This window comes from Ambystoma mexicanum, chromosome 5p (genome assembly GCF_040938575.1).
Source record: "Ambystoma mexicanum isolate Mex_15411 chromosome 5p, UKY_AmexF1_1, whole genome shotgun sequence".
NCBI lineage: Eukaryota > Metazoa > Chordata > Amphibia > Caudata > Ambystomatidae > Ambystoma > Ambystoma mexicanum.
In genome coordinates, this window is record NC_090930.1 from 741762499 (window position 1) to 741779080 (window position 16582).

A 16582-nucleotide genomic window follows, 5' to 3' on the forward strand; every position below is an offset into this window, starting at 1 on the left:
GAACTATTCATCACAGCCACTGCTAGGAAATCTATGTGCATAAAATGACAATACACCCAAAGGAAAACAAAATATAGCTATAACATGTCAGATTACTAAATTCAGAGTCCAGCCTACTAACCATTAGACCATGGAACCTAAATACTTCCGCAAATGCTGAACTTCATTATGCCAAAACAGAGGCAGTCAGAAACAATATTTAATATTGCTTAATCATATGCCTCAAGAGGAAGAATTTGATCTACATGCTCTATAAAGCACAGAGATTGCTATAGCACAACGTCAATCGACAACATCGCTGTGTTTGTATGATATCAGTCAATTGGGACTATGAATCTGTAAAAATTGTAAATGTGCTCTATATTGCCATTTCTGATTCAACGCTCTCAGGTACATCTTGCAAGGGTTCCATGGTGTAATGGTTAGCACTTTGGACTTTGAATCCAACGATCCGAGTTCAAGTCTCGGTGGGACCGTTATCTTGCTCTTACACTCCATTTTCTAATTTCTCAAATTACAATTCAACAGAGTTAATATTCAGAAGTTCAGTCGACTCTCTCTGCACGACATTACATTTAAATGCACTTTGGTGCCTGATACCAATACAGTGATGCAACTACATATCGTTAATGTACAATCCCTAAGGTCAATCAGAGTGGGCACCCAGATATCTCTCAGAAACATTTTCCACAGATGAATAATGTCCAACCTTAACTCTATGAAAAGAAAAATGTACACACTATGTGCAGTAGATTCTCTGCTCACTGGAACATGCAGAAACAACATTGATGTGAAAAGATTGGAAAAAGCCCTATTTATTAACATTAAAAAATGTTATACAATTATTTTGGTGAATCATATTCACTTTCACAATCATTCCTATGTTTCAAGCAATTTGATGGTCTTATTAAATGTGTAAAAAATGTAATTCTTTGAGTTGACAAACCGTATGGAGAGCAAACTTTTTATAACTTACAAGAGTTATGAGTTCTAGAAAGTAGTGCATTTACTGATCAAGTGCCCTTGTTTAAATGTACTTACTTTATTTGGATCACACCTTTCTCGAAAGAAGAAATAAACTCTAAATTATCAGGAAACAATTCAACTGATTTTAGGGACCTCGTGGGCTTTCAATGCAAATCGCTGAGATCAAAAGCCAGTTTAATAGCCATTATACCTTGGAGCTTTGGAGATATGAGAGAGGGCAGTTTCTTTGTGGCAAAAGAGAGTCATCCCCAGAAACTATTAATATTCTTTGGTCAAAGAAGACTGCCATCAAAGTGGGCTGTAAAGCAAAGCTATTGCTGTTATATCTATCTGCAAATGAAAGGCAACTCTAAAAGAGAAGCAGCCCCAAGGTCCCACCGAGACTTGAACTCGGATCGCTGGATTCAGAGTCCAGAGTGCTAACCATTACACCATGGAACCCACATATTCAGTAGCATGATGCACTTCATTCTGGAAAAACAGAGCACATCAGAGAAAATATGTAATATTCCTATATCATTAGACTCCAGAGGAAGAATTTGATCCAAATGAGACATGAAGCCAATACTTTGCGATTGCACAGCATCCAACAGCAACAGTGCTGCTTCGATATAATATCAGTAAACGGTTACTATAGGTCAGTAAAAATCTTGACTGTGCCCTATATTCTCATTGCCCTTATGAAGCTCTGCTCAACAAGGGTTCCATGGTGTAATGGTTAGCACTTTGGACTTTGAATCCAGCGATCCGAGTTCAAGTCTCGGTGGAACCTCTCTCTTGCTCTAACACACTTTGTCTCCTTGTTGTCTTAAATTGTAGGCCAAAGATAGTAATATTCATAAGGTTAGTGGTGTAGGGTATTCATTTTCGCTCTCACTCTCTGGCATAACTTTTCATAAAAATCCACTTTTGTGCCTAGCACCTTAACCTTTATGCATTTTTTTTAAATGTATGAACAGTGAGGTCATTCTGAGTCGATGGGCAGATCTGCATCGGAAACATACATAAAAGATTTGAAATTTTCAAACTTAACTCAATGTTAAGAAACATGCTCAATCTGTGACCCAATGGATTCTCTTTTTACTTGAAGATGCAGCAACAACATTAATAATACCATTTTGGGAAAAGCAGCTCTATTGTATCGCCATTCTCTTTCAAAATTGTTAAAGGGTTAATCCTATGAAAAGCGACCACATTCAGAATCAATGATATTAATCAAGCGTCTTAACAGTCTTTACATGTTTGTAAAATGAAGGTATCAGTTTGAGATGAAAAATAGAACGAAGAACACACTTTTCTTAATTCACAAAAGGCCTGAGGTGTATAAATACTGTTTGTACCGACCAAGGGCCCATTCGTGAATGTACTTACTTTAGTTGGATCATACCTTTCTTCAAAGAAGACATCCACAATAAACGATAAGGGAAAGGTTCGACTGATGGTAAACTCTTACAGAGATTTGAATGCAAATTATTGGATTCAACCTCCAGGGTGCTACCATTACACCATGGGTCTTTCACACCACATAAAGTGGTGGGTTTCATTGTGGCTAAAGAGCGTCATCCATGGAAAATCTTTCTTTTTTCAAATGCACCCAGGGAATAATGCTATGAAAGTGGGCGACACAGCAGCGTCATTGCTATTAAAACAAGACACTGAGAGGAAAAAAAACACAGTAATTCCCAAGGTCCCACCGAGATTTGAACTCGGATCGCTGGATTCAGAGTCCAGAGTGCTAACCATTACACCATGGAACCTACATACTTAGTGACATGATGAACGTCATTGCAGCAAAAAAAGAGCCTTTTAGAGAATGTATGCAATATTCTTTTATCTTATGCCTCCAGAGGAAGAATCCTATCCAAATGAGCTGTAAAGCAAAGAGTTTGCTATTGCGCAACAACCAACTAAACAGTTCCACATTTGCATAATATCCGTGGGCTAGGAATATGAGTTTGTTAAAATGATGCATGAGATCTCGATTCTCATTTCTGTTACAACTCTGTCAGGTTGCACCAGCAAGGGGCCCATGGTGTAATGGTTAGCAAAGAACATTACTGAAGGGCCCCTCGGCCAGCCAGAAAGCCAAAATGGAGAGAACGGGCATGAACTGGTTGTGAATGAGCTTCAAAATGCGTTCACAGGTAATTGAACTGGTGATCTCCTCAGTTTATACACCTGGAACTCCTGTCAATAGCAACAGTCGGCAGCTGGGTTGCCAGACATTTCGTCGAAAAAAATTTGTCGACAGGACAATTGGTCGAAACCATTTGGTCGAAAACCAAATGGTCGAATTGCTTTGTTTTTTATTTTCACATTTTTTTTGGGGGGGGGTTTGGGGGGGTCCCCCCAACCCCCTTTTTTTCTAAAAACCCCTTTTTTTCCCTAAACTACAACCTAAAAAATATATATATAAATAAATAAAAAAATCGACCATTTGGCTTTCGACCAAATTACGTCGACGAAATGTCTTTCGACGAAATGTCCGGACAGCGGCAGCTGGTCTGTGTCAGTAATGGCAATTTGATTTTGCCATTTTCACAACTCCCTAATAAATGAACAAAATGTTCCATTTGTAGGCACAGTTACATGCTATGGTATGTATACCATGCTTAATAACCACCATAGGAGGCTCAGAGCACCATCCGCATTCTTACGTACAAAACATGTAAGGAAATAATCAGATCTTTTGCTCTGCAGGAGTCAGGCTTCTTTAAAGCCTGACAAAGTGGCAGAGTGCCATTGTAAACTGAGGCATGATGAAACCATGCCCAAGAACCCAGGCAGGTTAAACCCTTCCACTCATGCCCCTAGGCCCCAGACGGCCACGAACGGCCAGGTTCTATAGACAGGGCAGCTGGCATGGATTATGGACACTTTTAACATATGGTGGTTTTTCAACCTTATCTCCTCTGGGAGCAAAGCGCTGGACAGGGTTTCCTGTACGTTTTTGAGGTTCGCAGGGATCTATGTGTGGATGTTTCTTGGTGTGAAAAGCATGACACCTTTTGGGGTGACACCAGGCTCTTCTGGGAGTTAATTTGCATAATCTCTACTTTCTATTTTATGTGACATGGGCTGCAGTTACATTGTTCTGTTAATAGAGGGCAACACACAGGTCATAGTTCCAAACAGGGGTGCACGGTCTGCTTGCTAGCTTACATTTACAGTTCTATTTGGGATTCACCGCCTTTTCATAAACTGAGTACTCTTCCGGAGTATTTCTAATTTATGTAGGTGTTTTGGGGGTGTTACGTGCCTTTGTATGACTGCTGCAAACCACTTGATATTAGACATTGATTGGAAACGACATAAAAAATCCTGACACATATTGTAAGCGGACATAAAATGACCTATATTAGCTAATATAAGTAAACAGACATCACTCCCCCCTCCCCACAAAAAGGGATGTATGCGTACACAAAAAATAAAAATGAAAAACAAGCAACTACTGCAGTTAAAATCTAAAAATGTAAATTCAGTTACATGATCATGACTCGGAAGGGGAAGTTAAAAAGTAAAAAAACACACGGTAGGAGAGAGGTTAGCTTTACATGCCATGAGGGAGGAAGAGGTCTTCCAAGCACTGTTGTGTATGTTGGTCAATCCCTCTGAAACGCAAAAGGGATGTGCACATAGAAATCAAAGCAGAGTCATCCAGAGAGACTATTTAATTCTTTTTTTTTCAAATTCTCAAAAGGAAGCTGCTATCAAATTGAACTATTCATCACAGCCACTGCTAGGAAATCTATGTGCATAAAATGACAATACACCCAAAGGAAAACAAAATATAGCTATAACATGTCAGATTACTAAATTCAGAGTCCAGCCTACTAACCATTAGACCATGGAACCTAAATACTTCCGCAAATGCTGAACTTCATTATGCCAAAACAGAGGCAGTCAGAAACAATATTTAATATTGCTTAATCATATGCCTCAAGAGGAAGAATTTGATCTACATGCTCTATAAAGCACAGAGATTGCTATAGCACAACGTCAATCGACAACATCGCTGTGTTTGTATGATATCAGTCAATTGGGACTATGAATCTGTAAAAATTGTAAATGTGCTCTATATTGCCATTTCTGATTCAACGCTCTCAGGTACATCTTGCAAGGGTTCCATGGTGTAATGGTTAGCACTTTGGACTTTGAATCCAACGATCCGAGTTCAAGTCTCGGTGGGACCGTTATCTTGCTCTTACACTCCATTTTCTAATTTCTCAAATTACAATTCAACAGAGTTAATATTCAGAAGTTCAGTCGACTCTCTCTGCACGACATTACATTTAAATGCACTTTGGTGCCTGATACCAATACAGTGATGCAACTACATATCGTTAATGTACAATCCCTAAGGTCAATCAGAGTGGGCACCCAGATATCTCTCAGAAACATTTTCCACAGATGAATAATGTCCAACCTTAACTCTATGAAAAGAAAAATGTACACACTATGTGCAGTAGATTCTCTGCTCACTGGAACATGCAGAAACAACATTGATGTGAAAAGATTGGAAAAAGCCCTATTTATTAACATTAAAAAATGTTATACAATTATTTTGGTGAATCATATTCACTTTCACAATCATTCCTATGTTTCAAGCAATTTGATGGTCTTATTAAATGTGTAAAAATTGTAATTCTTTGAGTTGACAAACTGTATGGAGAGCAAACTTTTTATAACTTACAAGAGTTATGAGTTCTAGAAAGTAGTGCATTTACTGATCAAGTGCCCTTGTTTAAATGTACTTACTTTATTTGGATCACACCTTTCTCGAAAGAAGAAATAAACTCTAAATTATCAGGAAACAATTCAACTGATTTTAGGGACCTCGTGGGCTTTCAATGCAAATCGCTGAGATCAAAAGCCAGTTTAATAGCCATTATACCTTGGAGCTTTGGAGATATGAGAGAGGGCAGTTTCTTTGTGGCAAAAGAGAGTCATCCCCAGAAACTATTAATATTCTTTGGTCAAAGAAGACTGCCATCAAAGTGGGCTGTAAAGCAAAGCTATTGCTGTTATATCTATCTGCAAATGAAAGGCAACTCTAAAAGAGAAGCAGCCCCAAGGTCCCACCGAGACTTGAACTCGGATCGCTGGATTCAGAGTCCAGAGTGCTAACCATTACACCATGGAACCCACATATTCAGTAGCATGATGCACTTCATTCTGGAAAAACAGAGCACATCAGAGAAAATATGTAATATTCCTATATCATTAGACTCCAGAGGAAGAATTTGATCCAAATGAGACATGAAGCCAATACTTTGCGATTGCACAGCATCCAACAGCAACAGTGCTGCTTCGATATAATATCAGTAAACGGTTACTATAGGTCAGTAAAAATCTTGACTGTGCCCTATATTCTCATTGCCCTTATGAAGCTCTGCTCAACAAGGGTTCCATGGTGTAATGGTTAGCACTTTGGACTTTGAATCCAGCGATCCGAGTTCAAGTCTCGATCCGAGTTCAAGTCTCGGTGGAACCTCTCTCTTGCTCTAACACACTTTGTCTCCTTGTTGTCTTAAATTATAGGCCAAAGATAGTAATATTCATAAGGTTAATGGTGTAGGGCATTCATTTTCGCTCTCACTCTCTGGCATAACTTTTCATAAAAATCCACTTTTGTGCCTAGCACCTTAACCTTTATGCATTTTTTTTAAATGTATGAACAGTGAGGTCATTCTGAGTCGATGGGCAGATCTGCATCGGAAACATACATAAAAGATTTGAAATTTTCAAACTTAACTCAATGTTAAGAAACATGCTCAATCTGTGACCCAATGGATTCTCTTTTTACTTGAAGATGCAGCAACAACATTAATAATACCATTTTGGGAAAAGCAGCTCTATTGTATCGCCATTCTCTTTCAAAATTGTTAAAGGGTTAATCCTATGAAAAGCGACCACATTCAGAATCAATGATATTAATCAAGCGTCTTAACAGTCTTTACATGTTTGTAAAATGAAGGTATCAGTTTGAGATGAAAAATAGAACGAAGAACACACTTTTCTTAATTCACAAAAGGCCTGAGGTGTATAAATACTGTTTGTACCGACCAAGGGCCCATTCGTGAATGTACTTACTTTAGTTGGATCATACCTTTCTTCAAAGAAGACATCCACAATAAACGATAAGGGAAAGGTTCGACTGATGCTAAACTCTTACAGAGATTTGAATGCAAATTATTGGATTCAACCTCCAGGGTGCTACCATTACACCATGGGTCTTTCACACCACAGAAAGTGGTGGGTTTCATTGTGGCTAAAGAGCGTCATCCATGGAAAATCTTTCTTTTTTCAAACGCACCCAGGGAATAATGCTATGAAAGTGGGCGACACAGCAGCGTCATTGCTATTAAAACAAGACACTGGGAGGAAAACAAACACAGTAATTCCCAAGGTCCCACCGAGATTTGAACTCGGATCGCTGGATTCAGAGTCCAGAGTGCTAACCATTACTCCATGGAACCTACATACTTAGTGACATGATGAACGTCATTGCAGCAAAAAAAGAGCCTTTTAGAGAATGTATGCAATATTCTTTTATCTTATGCCTCCAGAGGAAGAATCCTATCCAAATGAGCTGTAAAGCAAAGAGTTTGCTATTGCGCAACAACCAACTAAACAGTTCCACATTTGCATAATATCCGTGGGCTAGGAATATGAGTTTGTTAAAATGATGCATGAGATCTCGATTCTCATTTCTGTTACAACTCTGTCAGGTTGCACCAGCAAGGGGCCCATGGTGTAATGGTTAGCAAAGAACATTACTGAAGGGCCCCTCGGCCAGCCAGAAAGCCAAAATGGAGAGAACGGGCATGAACTGGTTGTGAATGAGCTTCAAAATGCGTTCACAGGTAATTGAACTGGTGATCTCCTCAGTTTATACACCTGGAACTCCTGTCAATAGCAACAGTCGGCAGCTGGGTTGCCAGACATTTTGTCGAAAAAAATTTGTCGACTGGACAATTGGTCGAAACCATTTGGTCGAAAACCAAATGGTCGAATTGCTTTGTTTTTTATTTTCACATTTTTTTTTGGGAGGGGGTTTGGGGGGGTCCCCCCAACCCCCTTTTTTTCTAAAAAAAACCCTTTTTTTCCCTAAACTACAACCTAAAAAATATATATATAAATAAATAAAAAAATCGACCATTTGGCTTTCGACCAAATTACGTCGACCAAATGTCTTTCGACGAAATGTCTTTCGACGAAATGTCCGGACAGCGGCAGCTGGTCTGTGTCAGTAATGGCAATTTGATTTTGCCATTTTCACAACTCCCTAATAAATGAACAAAATGTTCCATTTGTAGGCACAGTTACATGCTATGGTATGTATACCATGCTTAATAACCACCATAGGAGGCTCAGAGCACCATCCGCATTCTTACGTACAAAACATGTAAGGAAATAATCAGATCTTTTGCTCTGCAGGAGTCAGGCTTCTTTAAAGCCTGACAAAGTGGCAGAGTGCCATTGTAAACTGAGGCATGATGAAACCATGCCCAAGAACCCAGGCAGGTTAAACCCTTCCACTCAGGCCCCGAACGGCCCCGAACGGCCAGGTTCTATAGACAGGGCAGCTGGCATGGATTATGGACACTTTTAACATAGGGTGGTTTTTCAACCTTATCTTCTCTGGGAGCAAAGCGCTGGACAGGGTTTCCTGTACGTTTTTGAGGTTCGCAGGGATCTATGTGTGGATGTTTCTTGGTGTGAAAAGCATGACACCTTTTGGGGTGACACCGGGCTCTTCTGGGAGTTAATTTGCATAATCTCTACTTTCTATTTTATGTGACATGGGCTGCAGTTACATTGTTCTGTTAATAGAGGGCAACACACAGGTCATAGTTCCAAACAGGGGTGCACAGTCTGCTTGCTAGCTTACATTTACAGTTCTATTTGGGATTCACCGCCTTTTCATAAACTGAGTACTCTTCCGGAGTATTTCTAATTTATGTAGGTGTTTTGGGGGTGTTACGTGCCTTTGTATGACTGCTGCAAACCACTTGATATTAGACATTGATTGGAAACGACATAAAAAATCCTGACACATATTGTAAGCGGACATAAAATGACCTATATTAGCTAATATAAGTAAACAGACATCACTCCCCCCTCCCCACAAAAAGGGATGTATGCGTACACAAAAAATAAAAATGAAAAACAAGCAACTACTGCAGTTAAAATCTAAAAATGTAAATTCAGTTACATGATCATGACTCGGAAGGGGAAGTTAAAAAGTAAAAAAACACACGGTAGGAGAGAGGTTAGCTTTACATGCCATGAGGGAGGAAGAGGTCTTCCAAGCACTGTTGTGTATGTTGGTCAATCCCTCTGAAACGCAAAAGGGATGTGCACATAGAAATCAAAGCAGAGTCATCCAGAGAGACTATTTAATTCTTTTTTTTTCAAATTCTCAAAAGGAAGCTGCTATCAAATTGAACTATTCATCACAGCCACTGCTAGGAAATCTATGTGCATAAAATGACAATACACCCAAAGGAAAACAAAATATAGCTATAACATGTCAGATTACTAAATTCAGAGTCCAGCCTACTAACCATTAGACCATGGAACCTAAATACTTCCGCAAATGCTGAACTTCATTATGCCAAAACAGAGGCAGTCAGAAACAATATTTAATATTGCTTAATCATATGCCTCAAGAGGAAGAATTTGATCTACATGCTCTATAAAGCACAGAGATTGCTATAGCACAACGTCAATCGACAACATCGCTGTGTTTGTATGATATCAGTCAATTGGGACTATGAATCTGTAAAAATTGTAAATGTGCTCTATATTGCCATTTCTGATTCATCGCTCTCAGGTGCATCTTGCAAGGGTTCCATGGTGTAATGGTTAGCACTTTGGACTTTGAATCCAACGATCCGAGTTCAAGTCTCGGTGGGACCGTTATCTTGCTCTTACACTCCATGTTCTAATTTCTCAAATTACAATTCAACAGAGTTAATATTCAGAAGTTCAGTCGACTCTCTCTGCACGACATTACATTTAAATGCACTTTGGTGCCTGATACCAATACAGTGATGCAACTACATATCGTTAATGTACAATCCCTAAGGTCAATCAGAGTGGGCACCCAGATATCTCTCAGAAACATTTTCCACAGATGAATAATGTCCAACCTTAACTCTATGAAAAGAAAAATGTACACACTATGTGCAGTAGATTCTCTGCTCACTGGAACATGCAGAAACAACATTGATGTGAAAAGATTGGAAAAAGCCCTATTTTATTAACATTAAAAAATGTTATACAATTATTTTGGTGAATCATATTCACTTTCACAATCATTCCTATGTTTCAAGCAATTTGATGGTCTTATTAAATGTGTAAAAAATGTAATTCTTTGAGTTGACAAACTGTATGGAGAGCAAACTTTTTATAACTTACAAGAGTTATGAGTTCTAGAAAGTAGTGCATTTACTGATCAAGTGCCCTTGTTTAAATGTACTTACTTTATTTGGATCACACCTTTCTCGAAAGAAGAAATAAACTCTAAATTATCAGGAAACAATTCAACTGATTTTAGGGGCCTCCTGGGCTTTCAATGCAAATCGCTGAGATCAAAAGCCAGTTTAATAGCCATTATACCTTGGAGCTTTGGAGATATGAGAGTGGGCAGTTTCTTTGTGGCAAAAGAGAGTCATCCCCAGAAACTATTAATATTCTTTGGTCAAAGAAGACTGCCATCAAAGTGGGCTGTAAAGCAAAGCTATTGCTGTTATATCTATCTGCAAATGAAAGGCAACTCTAAAAGAGAAGCAGCCCCAAGGTCCCACCGAGACTTGAACTCGGATCGCTGGATTCAGAGTCCAGAGTGCTAACCATTACACCATGGAACCCACATATTCAGTAGCATGATGCACTTCATTCTGGAAAAACAGAGCACATCAGAGAAAATATGTAATATTCCTATATCATTAGACTCCAGAGGAAGAATTTGATCCAAATGAGACATGAAGCCAATACTTTGCGATTGCACAGCATCCAACAGCAACAGTGCTGCTTCGATATAATATCAGTAAACGGTTACTATAGGTCAGTAAAAATCTTGACTGTGCCCTATATTCTCATTGCCCTTATGAAGCTCTGCTCAACAAGGGTTCCATGGTGTAATGGTTAGCACTTTGGACTTTGAATCCAGCGATCCGAGTTCAAGTCTCGGTGGAACCTCGCTCTTGCTCTAACACACTTTGTCTCCTTGTTGTCTTAAATTATAGGCCAAAGATAGTAATATTCATAAGGTTAGTGGTGTAGGGTATTCATTTTCGCTCTCACTCTCTGGCATAACTTTTCATAAAAATCCACTTTTGTGCCTAGCACCTTAACCTTTATGCATTTTTTTTTAAATGTATGAACAGTGAGGTCATTCTGAGTCGATGGGCAGATCTGCATCGGAAACATACATAAAAGATTTGAAATTTTCAAACTTAACTCAATGTTAAGAAACATGCTCAATCTGTGACCCAATGGATTCTCTTTTTACTTGAAGATGCAGCAACAACATTAATAATACCATTTTGGGAAAAGCAGCTCTATTGTATCGCCATTCTCTTTCAAAATTGTTAAAGGGTTAATCCTATGAAAAGCGACCACATTCAGAATCAATGATATTAATCAAGCGTCTTAACAGTCTTTACATTTTTGTAAAATGAAGGTATCTGTTTGAGATGAAAAATAGAACAAAGAACACACTTTTCTTAATTCACAAAAGGCCTGAGGTGTATAAATACTGTTTGTACCGACCAAGGGCCCATTCGTGAATGTACTTACTTTAGTTGGATCATACCTTTCTTCAAAGAAGACATCCACAATAAACGATAAGGGAAAGGTTCGACTGATGGTAAACTCTTACAGAGATTTGAATGCAAATTATTGGATTCAACCTCCAGGGTGCTACCATTACACCATGGGTCTTTCACACCACAGAAAGTGGTGGGTTTCATTGTGGCTAAAGAGCGTCATCCATGGAAAATCTTTCTTTTTTCAAATGCACCCAGGGAATAATGCTATGAAAGTGGGCGACACTGCAGCGTCATTGCTATTAAAACAAGACACTGAGAGGAAAACAAACACAGTAATTCCCAAGGTCCTACCGAGATTTGATCTCGGATCGCTGGATTCAGAGTCCAGAGTGCTAACCATTACACCATGGAACCTACATACTTAGTGACATGATGAACGTCATTGCAGCAAAAAAAGCGCCTTTTAGAGAATGTATGCAATATTCTTTTATCTTATGCCTCCAGAGGAAGAATCCTATCCAAATGAGCTGTAAAGCAAAGAGTTTGCTATTGCGCAACAACCAACTAAACAGTTCCACATTTGCATAATATCCGTGGGCTAGGAATATGAGTTTGTTAAAATGATGCATGAGATCTCGATTCTCATTTCTGTTACAACTCTGTCAGGTTGCACCAGAAAGGGGCCCATGGTGTAATGGTTAGCAAAGAACATTACTGAAGGGCCCCTCGGCCAGCCAGAAAGCCAAAATGGAGAGAACGGGCATGAACTGGTTGTGAATGAGCTTCAAAATACGTTCACAGGTAATTGAACTGGTGATCTCCTCAGTTTATACACCTGGAACTCCTGTCAATAGCAACAGTCGGCAGCTGGGTTGCCAGACATTTCGTCGAAAAAAATTTGTCGACAGGACAATTGGTCGAAAACCAAATGGTCGAATTGCTTTTGTTTTTTATTTTCACATTTTTTTTGGGGGGGGGGGTTTGGGGGGTCCCCCCAACCCCCTTTTTTTCTAAAAACCCCTTTTTTCCCTAAACTACAACCTAAAAAATATATATATAAATAAATTAAAAAATCGACCATTTGGCTTTCGACCAAATTACGTCGACCAAATGTCTTTCGACCAAATGTCTTTCGACGAAATGTCCGGACAGCGGCAGCTGGTCTGTGTCAGTAATGGCAATTTGATTTTGCCATTTTCACAACTCCCTAATAAATGAACAAAATGTTCCATTTGTAGGCACAGTTACATGCTATGGTATGTATACCATGCTTAATAACCACCATAGGAGGCTCAGAGCACCATCCGCATTCTTACGTACAAAACATGTAAGGAAATAATCAGATCTTTTGCTCTGCAGGAGTCAGGCTTCTTTAAAGCCTGACAAAGTGGCAGAGTGCCATTGTAAACTGAGGCATGATGAAACCATGCCCAAGAACCCAGGCAGGTTAAACCCTTCCACTCATGCCCCTAGGCCACGAACGGCCAGGTTCTGTAGACAGGGCAGCTGGCATGGATTATGGACACTTTTAACATAGGGTGGTTTTTCAACCTTATCTCCTCTGGGAGCAAAGCGCTGGACAGGGTTTCCTGTACGTTTTTGAGGTTCGCAGGGATCTATGTGTGGATGTTTCTTGGTGTGAAAAGCATGACACCTTTTGGGGTGACACCAGGCTCTTCTGGGAGTTAATTTGCATAATCTCTACTTTCTATTTTATGTGACATGGGCTGCAGTTACATTGTTCTGTTAATAGAGGGCAACACACAGGTCATAGTTCCAAACAGGGGTGCACGGTCTGCTTGCTAGCTTACATTTACAGTTCTATTTGGGATTCACCGCCTTTTCATAAACTGAGTACTCTTCCGGAGTATTTCTAACTTATGTAGGTGTTTTGGGGGTGTTACGTGCCTTTGTATGACCTCTGCAAACCACTTGATATTAGACATTGATTGGAAACGACATAAAAAATCCTGACACATATTGTAAGCGGACATAAAATGACCTATATTAGCTAATATAAGTAAACAGACATCACTCCCCCCTCCCCACAAAAAGGGATGTATGCGTACACAAAAAATAAAAATGAAAAACAAGCAACTACTGCAGTTAAAATCTAAAAATGTAAATTCAGTTACATGATCATGACTCGGAAGGGGAAGTTAAAAAGTAAAAAAACACACGGTAGGAGAGAGGTTAGCTTTACATGCCATGAGGGAGGAAGAGGTCTTCCAAGCACTGTTGTGTATGTTGGTCAATCCCTCTGAAACGCAACAGGGATGTGCACATAGAAATCAAAGCAGAGTCATCCAGAGAGACTATTTAATTCTTTTTTTTTCAAATTCTCAAAAGGAAGCTGCTATCAAATTGAACTATTCATCACAGCCACTGCTAGGAAATCTATGTGCATAAAATGACAATACACCCAAAGGAAAACAAAATATAGCTATAACATGTCAGATTACTAAATTCAGAGTCCAGCCTACTAACCATTAGACCATGGAACCTAAATACTTCCGCAAATGCTGAACTTCATTATGCCAAAACAGAGGCAGTCAGAAACAATATTTAATATTGCTTAATCATATGCCTCAAGAGGAAGAATTTGATCTACATGCTCTATAAAGCACAGAGATTGCTATAGCACAACGTCAATCGACAACATCGCTGTGTTTGTATGATATCAGTCAATTGGGACTATGAATCTGTAAAAATTGTAAATGTGCTCTATATTGCCATTTCTGATTCAACGCTCTCAGGTGCATCTTGCAAGGGTTCCATGGTGTAATAGTTAGCACTTTGGACTTTGAATCCAACGATCCGAGTTCAAGTCTCGGTCGGACCGTTATCTTGCTCTTACACTCCATTTTCTAATTTCTCAAATTACAATTCAACAGAGTTAATATTCAGAAGTTCAGTCGACTCTCTCTGCACGACATTACATTTAAATGCACTTTGGTGCCTGATACCAATACAGTGATGCAACTACATATCGTTAATGTACAATCCCTAAGGTCAATCAGAGTGGGCACCCAGATATCTCTCAGAAACATTTTCCACAGATGAATAATGTCCAACCTTAACTCTATGAAAAGAAAAATGTACACACTATGTGCAGTAGATTCTCTGCTCACTGGAACATGCAGAAACAACATTGATGTGAAAAGATTGGAAAAAGCTCTATTTTATTAACATTAAAAAATGTTATACAATTATTTTGGTGAATCATATTCACTTTCACAATCATTCCTATGTTTCAAGCAATTTGATGGTCTTATTAAATGTGTAAAAAATGTAATTCTTTGAGTTGACAAACTGTATGGAGAGCAAACTTTTTATAACTTACAAGAGTTATGAGTTCTAGAAAGTAGTGCATTTACTGATCAAGTGCCCTTGTTTAAATGTACTTACTTTATTTGGATCACACCTTTCTCGAAAGAAGAAATAAACTCTAAATTATCAGGAAACAAACCAACTGATTTTAGGGGCCTCCTGGGCTTTCAATGCAAATCGCTGAGATCAAAAGCCAGTTTAATAGCCATTATACCTTGGAGCTTTGGAGATATGAGAGTGGGCAGTTTCTTTGTGGCAAAAGAGAGTCATCCCCAGAAACTATTAATATTCTTTGGTCAAAGAAGACTGCCATCAAAGTGGGCTGTAAAGCAAAGCTATTGCTGTTATATCTATCTGCAAATGAAAGGCAACTCTAAAAGAGAAGCAGCCCCAAGGTCCCACCGAGACTTGAACTCGGATCGCTGGATTCAGAGTCCAGAGTGCTAACCATTACACCATGGAACCCACATATTCAGTAGCATGATGCACTTCATTCTGGAAAAACAGAGCACATCAGAGAAAATATGTAATATTCCTATATCATTAGACTCCAGAGGAAGAATTTGATCCAAATGAGACATGAAGCCAATACTTTGCGATTGCACAGCATCCAACAGCAACAGTGCTGCTTCGATATAATATCAGTAAACGGTTACTATAGGTCAGTAAAAATCTTGACTGTGCCATATATTCTCATTGCCCTTATGAAGCTCTGCTCAACAAGGGTTCCATGGTGTAATGGTTAGCACTTTGGACTTTGAATCCAGCGATCCGAGTTCAAGTCTCTGTGGAACCTCTCTCTTGCTCTAACACACTTTGTCTCCTTGTTGTCTTAAATTATAGGCCAAAGATAGTAATATTCATAAGGTTAGTGGTGTAGGGTATTCATTTTCGCTCTCACTCTCTGGCATAACTTTTCATAAAAATCCACTTTTGTGCCTAGCACCTTAACCTTTATGCATTTTTTTTAAATGTATGAACAGTGAGGTCATTCTGAGTCGATGGGCAGATCTGCATCGGAAACATACATAAAAGATTTGAAATTTTCAAACTTAACTCAATGTTAAGAAACATGCTCAATCTGTGACCCAATGGATTCTCTTTTTACTTGAAGATGCAGCAACAACATTAATAATACCATTTTGGGAAAAGCAGCTCTATTGTATCGCCATTCTCTTTCAAAATTGTTAAAGGGTTAATCCTATGAAAAGCGACCACATTCAGAATCAATGATATTAATCAAGCGTCTTAACAGTCTTTACATGTTTGTAAAATGAAGGTATCAGTTTGAGATGAAAAATAGAACGAAGAACACACTTTTCTTAATTCACAAAAGGCCTGAGGTGTATAAATACTGTTTGTACCGACCAAAGGCCCATTCGTGAATGTACTTACTTTAGTTGGATCATACCTTTCTTCAAAGAAGACATCCACAATAAACGATAAGGGAAAGGTTCGACTGATGGTAAACTCTTACAGAGATT

At 38.9% G+C, this 16582-nt stretch overlaps 14 non-coding genes across 14 annotated transcripts; 7 read left to right on the forward strand and 7 right to left on the reverse strand.

The window, feature by feature from the left end:
* Positions 1 to 404: 404 nt before the first annotated feature.
* On the forward strand, positions 405 to 476 carry TRNAQ-UUG (transfer RNA glutamine (anticodon UUG)). Its single transcript has one exon. It is a non-coding gene; the product is annotated as a tRNA-Gln (tRNA).
* Positions 477 to 1356: 880 nt separating this feature from the next.
* On the reverse strand, positions 1357 to 1428 carry TRNAQ-CUG (transfer RNA glutamine (anticodon CUG)). Its single transcript has one exon. It is a non-coding gene; the product is annotated as a tRNA-Gln (tRNA).
* A 259-nt stretch (positions 1429 to 1687) lies between these two features.
* TRNAQ-UUG (transfer RNA glutamine (anticodon UUG)) lies at positions 1688 to 1759 on the forward strand. The gene has a single exon. It is a non-coding gene; the product is annotated as a tRNA-Gln (tRNA).
* A 913-nt stretch (positions 1760 to 2672) lies between these two features.
* Positions 2673 to 2744, reverse strand: TRNAQ-CUG (transfer RNA glutamine (anticodon CUG)). Its single transcript has one exon. It is a non-coding gene; the product is annotated as a tRNA-Gln (tRNA).
* Positions 2745 to 5108: 2364 nt separating this feature from the next.
* On the forward strand, positions 5109 to 5180 carry TRNAQ-UUG (transfer RNA glutamine (anticodon UUG)). The gene has a single exon. It is a non-coding gene; the product is annotated as a tRNA-Gln (tRNA).
* An 880-nt stretch (positions 5181 to 6060) lies between these two features.
* On the reverse strand, positions 6061 to 6132 carry TRNAQ-CUG (transfer RNA glutamine (anticodon CUG)). Its single transcript has one exon. It is a non-coding gene; the product is annotated as a tRNA-Gln (tRNA).
* Positions 6133 to 6391: 259 nt separating this feature from the next.
* TRNAQ-UUG (transfer RNA glutamine (anticodon UUG)) lies at positions 6392 to 6481 on the forward strand. The gene has a single exon. It is a non-coding gene; the product is annotated as a tRNA-Gln (tRNA).
* Positions 6482 to 7394: 913 nt separating this feature from the next.
* Positions 7395 to 7466, reverse strand: TRNAQ-CUG (transfer RNA glutamine (anticodon CUG)). The gene has a single exon. It is a non-coding gene; the product is annotated as a tRNA-Gln (tRNA).
* A 2374-nt stretch (positions 7467 to 9840) lies between these two features.
* Positions 9841 to 9912, forward strand: TRNAQ-UUG (transfer RNA glutamine (anticodon UUG)). The gene has a single exon. It is a non-coding gene; the product is annotated as a tRNA-Gln (tRNA).
* An 881-nt stretch (positions 9913 to 10793) lies between these two features.
* On the reverse strand, positions 10794 to 10865 carry TRNAQ-CUG (transfer RNA glutamine (anticodon CUG)). The gene has a single exon. It is a non-coding gene; the product is annotated as a tRNA-Gln (tRNA).
* Positions 10866 to 11124: 259 nt separating this feature from the next.
* TRNAQ-UUG (transfer RNA glutamine (anticodon UUG)) lies at positions 11125 to 11196 on the forward strand. Its single transcript has one exon. It is a non-coding gene; the product is annotated as a tRNA-Gln (tRNA).
* A 914-nt stretch (positions 11197 to 12110) lies between these two features.
* TRNAQ-CUG (transfer RNA glutamine (anticodon CUG)) lies at positions 12111 to 12182 on the reverse strand. Its single transcript has one exon. It is a non-coding gene; the product is annotated as a tRNA-Gln (tRNA).
* A 3309-nt stretch (positions 12183 to 15491) lies between these two features.
* On the reverse strand, positions 15492 to 15563 carry TRNAQ-CUG (transfer RNA glutamine (anticodon CUG)). The gene has a single exon. It is a non-coding gene; the product is annotated as a tRNA-Gln (tRNA).
* A 259-nt stretch (positions 15564 to 15822) lies between these two features.
* TRNAQ-UUG (transfer RNA glutamine (anticodon UUG)) lies at positions 15823 to 15894 on the forward strand. Its single transcript has one exon. It is a non-coding gene; the product is annotated as a tRNA-Gln (tRNA).
* Positions 15895 to 16582: the final 688 nt, after the last annotated feature.